This window comes from Panulirus ornatus, chromosome 10 (assembly GCF_036320965.1).
Source record: "Panulirus ornatus isolate Po-2019 chromosome 10, ASM3632096v1, whole genome shotgun sequence".
Taxonomy (NCBI): Eukaryota; Metazoa; Arthropoda; class Malacostraca; order Decapoda; family Palinuridae; genus Panulirus; species Panulirus ornatus.
Genome location: NC_092233.1, coordinates 25,911,681 through 25,919,217, shown reverse-complemented (window position 1 = coordinate 25,919,217; position 7,537 = coordinate 25,911,681). Strand labels below are relative to the sequence as shown.

General features: G+C 42.2%; 1 protein-coding gene across 1 annotated transcript in view; it reads left to right on the top strand.

Moving 5' to 3' along the window:
* The first annotated feature begins 5,006 nt into the window (after positions 1–5,006).
* Positions 5,007–7,537, top strand: part of LOC139750830 (neuroparsin-A-like) — a 37,862-nt gene continuing 35,331 nt past the window's right edge. Inside the window, exon 1 of the mRNA XM_071665604.1 lies at positions 5,007–5,168. The gene's annotated coding sequence lies outside the window, so the exon portion shown is untranslated. The remainder of the gene's footprint in view (positions 5,169–7,537) is intronic.

Here is a 7,537-nt window from a genome sequence, read left to right as displayed (position 1 = left end):
AGTAACTGTTGGTTTGCGGTAGGGGAGCGTGATGTCTCCATGGTTGTTTAATTTGTTTATGGATGGGGTTGTTAGGGAGTTTAATGCAAGAGTTATGGAGAGAGGAGCAAGTATAGAGTCTGTTGTGGATGAGAGGGCTTGGGAAGTGAGTCAGTTGTTCGCTGATAATAAGCGTTGGTGGCTGATTTGGGCGAGAAACTGCAGAAGTTGGTGACTGACTTTGGTAAAGTGTATGAAAGAAGAAAGCGGAGAGTAAATGTGAATAAGAGCAAGGCTATTATTAAGTTCAGTAGGGTTGAGGGACAAGTTAATTGGGAGGTTAGTTCGAATGGAGAAAAACTGGAGGAAGTGAACCGTTTTAGACATCTGGGAGTGGATTTAGCAGCGGATGGAACCATGGAAGCGGAAGTGAGTCACTGGATAGGGGGAGGGGGCGAAGGTTCTGGGAGCGTTGAAGAATGTGTGAAAGGCAAGAACGTTATCTGGGAGAGCAAAAAAGGGTATGTTTGAAGGAATAGCGGTTCCAACAATGTTATATGGTTGCGAGGCATGGGCTATAGATACGGTTGTGCGGAGGAGGGTGGATGTGTTGGAAAGGAGATGTTTGAGGATAATATATGGTGTGAGATGGTTTTAACGATTGAGTAATGAAATGGTAAGAGAGATGAGTGGTAATAAAAGGAGTGTGGTTGAGAGAGCAGAAGAGGGTGTATTGAAATGGTTTGGTCACATGGAGAGAATGAGTGAGGAAAGATTGACAAAGAGGATATATGTGTCAGAGGTGGAAGGAACGAGAAGTGGGAGACCAAATTGGAGGTGGAAGGGTGGAGTGAAAAGGATTTTGAGCGATCGGGGCCTGAACATACAGGAGGGTGAAAGGCGTGCAAGGAATAGAGTGAATTGGAACGATGTGGTATACCGGGGTCTACGTGCTGTCAATGGATTGAACTAGGGCTTGTGAAGCGTCTGGGGTAAACCATGGAAAGTTTTGTAGGGCCTGGATGTGGAAAGGGAGCTGTGGTTTCGGTGCATTATACATGACAGCTAGAGACTAAGTGTGAACGAATGGGGCCTTTGTTGTCTTTTCCTAGTGCTACCTTGCGCGCGCACGGGGGGAGAGGGGTACCATTTCATGTGTGGCGTGGTGGCGACGAGAAAGGATGAAGGCAGCAAGTATGAATATGTACATGTGTATATATGTATATTTCTGTGTATGTATATGTATGTATTCGTTGAAATGTATAGGTATGTATATGTGCGTGTGTGGGCGTTTATGTATGTACATGTGTATGTGGAGGGTTGGGCCATTTCTTTCGTCTGTTTCCTTTGCGTTACCTCGCTTACGCGGGAGACAGCGACAAAGTATGATAATAAAGATATAAAAAATTATATATATATATATATATATATATATATATATATATATATATATATATATATATATATATATATATATATATTCTTTTCTTTTCTTTTAAACTATTCGCCATTTCCCGCGTTAGCGAGATAGCGTTAAGAACAGAGGACTGGGCCTTTGTGGAATATCCTCACCCGGCCCCACTCTGTTCCTTCTTTTGGAAAATTAAAAAAAAAAAAAAACGAGAGGGGAGGATTTCCAGCCCCCTGCTCCCTCCCCTTTTAGTCGCCTACTACGACACGCAGGGATTACGTGGGAAGTATTCTTCATCCCCTATCCCCAGGGATAATATATATATATATATATATATATATATATATATATATATATATATATATATATATATATATATATATATATATATATCATAATCTAAACTATGCATGGAAGGCAATTTCTAGATTGGCCGGTATATACGTTACCTCTACAATTTTCTTACGTGGTGTGCTGGTGACACGCATGGTAACATGTCAACCCCCAAGTCCTTCTCGCATGTAGATCCCCATAATTTGCTTCTTGCAAAATGACAAGCATAAACTGTCCTCATTTCACTGCGTCTCATCTCCATCACTTTGCATTTAGTCGAGTTGAATTTCATCAAGCCGGGAGCCCGTCTACATCTCTCTGAAGGTGTTTACTAACTCGGTATATGCATTTCATTTTTCTTATATGATGACCATGATCCACAAGCATACTCGAGTATAATACAAAGCGCCATGGTAGGCAATGTGCGGGGCGAGACTGGGTGTATAATTCCACCTGAAGAGATGCCTTCTTTCCGCTTCCCCTCCTCTTACATCATTTCCAGTCCATCATAAGAGCTTTTTGCTTATGTACGCCTGGACAGCGTCAAATTAATGTCTCCTAGCGAGCGGCCCAAGAACAAGTGGTCCACTCACCCATAATTGTCTTATGTCTCGCCTCCTGCTCACTGCAACCACAAAAAAGACCAGATTAATCGTAGACAAGACGTCATTTCTCAGAATCCAAGTTAATTCTCGTTTAGGTAGTTTTTCCTTTGCAAGTGTTGTCATTTACTTTCTGTCTGTCTATTCCAGGAGTTTGCCGTCTATGCTTATTATACTGTCTGCAGTTTAGAGCGTCTTCTCATAAGTGTGTGTGTGTGTGTGTGTGTGTGTGTGTGTGTGTGTGTATTATTACAATCTGTATGTTATGGGGAAAGAAACCACGCAATGTGAAATGGCGGGTACATAATGCAGACGAAATCTTGTCAACAATGGACACAATGGGTTGGTTATTTTTTACTCACTGGGATAAAAATAACTCCGCCCAACCGTTCTCACGCTTTATGTACGTAGAAAGTAAGAAATGTCTGAATGGATATTCTTGAAGCCATGCCAAATACACGTGCAATATATATTCTACGAATGCCCTCCTGTATCACTGCACTGCGTCAACTTGACGATGTGGATGTATCAAGCAAATATGGATAATAGCTCAGGAATGACGAGTAAGTCGGTTAATAAGTAATTCCTAACAAAAGACCCATGCAATAATATAAAAGCTGGGGATACTAAACACTCTGAGAACATGCGCATCAAATGCACTTATATCTTTTCCAGCAGGACTCGACCCTGCCAGGGTCACAGCAAGAGTAACACCTGCCCCCAGATACGTGTGGCAAGTTACTGAGAAAGAACTAGAACTAGATGTAACACAATGTACAGTGTCTCGAAACCTTTCGAAAGAAACATACACTGGCACAATAGATCGGGATAGGTTCTCATAACGCTAATCTTAAGCCGTTTGGCATGTCCTTCACGGCACTGCATGCCGATTTCACTGTTATAATTGAAGATATTTTTAATTCATTCTTGAGATGCTCGTCTCTAGCAAACTGACGTGTCTTCTGTAATGACTGAACTAAGAGAATCAAGTGAAATATGCTTGAGAATCCCTACGTATATCATTATATTTGACACCACAGATGCTAACCAGCCACCATGCCTATGGGACGGACGAATTATATCATTACCGAGTAAATAATTCGCTGAGGTTACCCAGTCTGTTAACCCTAATGTATCGGCAATGTCTTAATCTTATATATACATACACATATGTATATACCGAGCTTACGCCACGTACACAGTCATCGGCCAACTCCAGAGGTGAGGATGACAACTGGGGTTGGCTGTGTGAACCTGCTGCCTGTCTGGGATTCGGACCCTATGACTCGTGGATTGCTCTGTAGCCACTGTACCTCGAAGCCTCGCTTCAGAGCGGTGAGGGTAAAACACGCAGGTTGTTAACAGTAATACGAGTACTCATCTAAGGTGATTTTTCAAGAGTCGTTCCATTAGGCTTCTTTACCGTTCTAGGAAAATGCATCCTCTTATAATTATTGTTAAAATGGCAATGACAACTGTCATATTACATCTACTGTTCTATAAAGATTTAGAGTTGTTATGATGTATTGTGACAACTTTGATCTCTTCCAACATTCTGGTATCTATTAAAGTTCATCATGACTACCCTAATTTGACATACTTTTGTAGTACATGATGATGGCATTGTAACGATATTCTCTTTAAGACGCCGACATAAATCATATGCTTACTATATGTGGCAGTTTGGTCTAAAATAAAAAAAAAAAAAATGCACATGGACTCATTATTGACCATTTAACAGATTAAGCACTGACCTTAGAGTCAAATTACTTAAACATTTTATTGTGCATCTCGAGAACCATGACAAGAGAATGCTTCTCCGAGAAGAACGTCTGAAGATATATTGCCCCTCTTTTCTTAAAGTCATCTTGCCCTTAGGGGTCTTCACAACCTTAGTTGTATTGTCTTGCTCACCACAGTTTCTCTAATATCTTCGGGAATTTTAATTTTCTTAATGTGGCCCGTGGAAATGTCACGACAAATCTCTCTTTGACTATCACGTTTAAGGAAATATCTTTGTTCCTCCCCCTCAGCTAAATGTTGAAGATTTCTGGAAAGAATATCGACATACAAAGAGTAATCAACTGATGAGAATAGCCATTTTATAATTAAACACATCACAGCCAGGAAGCTTCTTGCTGAGCAACGTCCTGCTTTCCCTATCACGTTGAGTTAGTGGACAGTCGTCCTTGTCCTTATCCAGTTAGTCGTCCTTGGCCTTTTCTAAAACAGAGCAACGTCGGGGTTGCAGACTCCGTGTGTCGCCAGCAACATTTCCTGTGTACAGAATTTGATTCAAGACAGAAACCCTTAAAAATTAAAAGTGAAATAACGACCCTGACTGGATGCAACGATGAGGAACCCAGCATCAGCAGCATCTTGGTGGCGGATGCAAGAGGGCGTGGAGGTCGTTAAGGGCGACAGCACCAGCCGAATATACACACACTTCCTCCTGTGGGACGTCCCTCGTGTCGTCACTACACCCGCCGACCTTGGCAATTCCTTAGCCATGAGATGAGGCAGTATGGAGACAGGGTGGCGGGGATCTTGTAATTGGTGGCTGGGGGGGGAGGGGTTGTCAGCCACTGGGTACTATGGGGGGAAGTGTAGGGCGGAGTCATGGACGGACGGGAGGCTTGATGTAGCGCTGGTCACGTGGTCTAGCAACAGGCGGGCACATAAAAACCCCGCGGGCACTTAGTAAGGCCGGAGTGGGAGAGCGTAGCGAGAGTGGCACGGTTGAGGACGCCGCCTCACACCACCACCACCACGACCATCATCATCATCATCATCAGAGACCAGCTACATCTCACTCACCGTTGTCACCTCCCAGCAGCCCAAGGGTAGGTACAGCCATTAATAGTGTTAATTCTCACCCTTAAGGCGTCCGCCACTGAGGTATGACAGGAAAAACTGGATTCTTCTGTCATAAGTTTTCCATATGATTCACCTTTATATTTTTGTTCCTGCTATATGTATGGTTCATATGAGGATATTCTTTATTATTCTGTTGATAATGAAAAAAGAGTATGATGGTATTATATCCCTATACCTGGGCGTTGCTGAGCCGGATAGTAATAAGCGCGATTTATTTACGAGGTGAGTGTTCAAGCGGCCAGCAGAAGCAGGTGGCAGACGCTTGCAAGCAACCAACGTTACGTAAACCCATCGACTTTTGCTTGATCTCTTCGAGTGCTTGAAAATATTGCCAAATATTAATAGGAATTGTTTAATCGCTGAAAGCTCGTGTCTCAACACAATTATTGACGACATAACAGCAGACACATTTGCCTTTAAGGAATAAAAGTAGCGAATTTTCCCTTCAGTTTCCTGTTTTTCTCCATCTCTACCTTTTATCAGCTAATCATATTCAACACTTGCTTTTTAACTATTAAACCATTACTGTAAAATCCACATCTGAGTCTTTGTCAAAGACGCCATCAGCAGCTCCCATACACTAACGTCTTAACGGGGCCTGTAAGAACCAGAAAATTAGGACAAGGTAAAACAGCACCTGGGAAACGTTAGTCACCGCTTCTGCTCAATAAACAGATCTATTAAACGGCTGAAAAACCATGACTCCACTTCCGATCCACTGAACTCAAAATTCTATACAAGTCAAATTCCAACTCAAGGTAGCGAGGTTATACTTCCGGAACCTTCCATTGGTTCGGACGACTGATGAAACTTACACGTTATGATCAAATCCGTTTGTTGCCGACTTTACTCCCTCCGGCAAGATGAATACTCTAGCTTAAGAAAAACTAGAACATTAGACTGAAACGTCACTGTTGTACGTAACTTTTAGACCAGACAAGGAAGCAAAATGAGAATATTTACGACGTGCGAAGATACAAAAGAATATCGGTGAAGACGAAAGTGGTCAGGGTGAGATACATTGATATATGAGGTTTGTGACGTTTTCCAGATATGAAATTAAATAGTTAGTCTAAGAACCTCACGGCAAAATCAGCCATACCGAGATTTGCGGGATACAAGTTAGTTGATCTAAACGTTTAGAAAAAAATACATTCCTGATATACATATAAGTGTAATCGTTTGTACCTTAATGGTGAATGATAAATATTCTTATTCCACTGTTCCTTCTGCATGGTCGTTCGCTGATAAACGGTGTATAAAAGTCACAGCGAATAAAGGTAAAGCTTGGTCAATGTATTCCTTCAGTACCCTTGTTAACCCGTCCCTGGTCCTTCAACATACATTCACTGTTGCCTTCCAAGTTAGAACTTTGACAAAGTTCTTTTGAATGAACGTAAAGGAACATAAAGATACACAGCGGCCACGTGAACTACTTGCCACGTAAACTACACAAGAACAGGTGCGTCATATTCCTGTTCCTTATTCACTCATTCCAAGCTTTGTCGTGGACCCCAAAGGACGTTACTTGTCCCTACATGAACACTCGCGAAACTACAAGTGATCGATAAAAGAAGTCCTAGGCTCATTATATATATATATATATATATATATATATATATATATATATATATATATATATATATATATATATATATATGAGCACTCCCCGCTTTCTTCTGTTTCCTCTTTCAGAAATTGAAATGTAAATAGGGGAGGGTTTCATGCCCCCTCCCCCACCCCGCTCCCGCCCCCTTTAGTCGTCTTTTATTACGACACGCGGGGAATACGTGGGAAGTATTCTTTCTCCCTTATCCCCGGGGGTAATGGGAGTGTTTGAAGGAATAGTAGCTCCAACAATATCATATGGTTGCGAGGCATGGACTGTAGATAGGGTTGTACGGAGGAGGGTGGATGTGGTAAAATTGAAATGTTTAAGGCCACTATGTGGTGTGAGGTGGTTTGATCGAGTAAGTAATAAAAGGGTGAGAGAGATGTGTGGTAATAAAAAGAATGTGGTCGAGAGAGCAGAAGAGTGTGTTGAAAAAATCTGGACATATGGATAGAATGAGTGAGGAAAGATTGACAAAGAGGATACATGTGTCGGGCGGAGGGAACAAGAAGTGGGAGGCCAAATTGCAGGTAGAAGGATGGAGTGAAAAAGATTTTGAGCGATCGGGGCCTGAACATGCAGGAGGGTGAGAGGCGTGCAAGGGATAGAGTGAACTGGAAGGATGTGGTATACCGGGGTTGACGTGCTGTCAGTGGATTGAATCAGGGCATGTGAAGCGTCTGGGGTAAACCATGGAAAGCTGTGTGGGGCCTGGATGTGGAA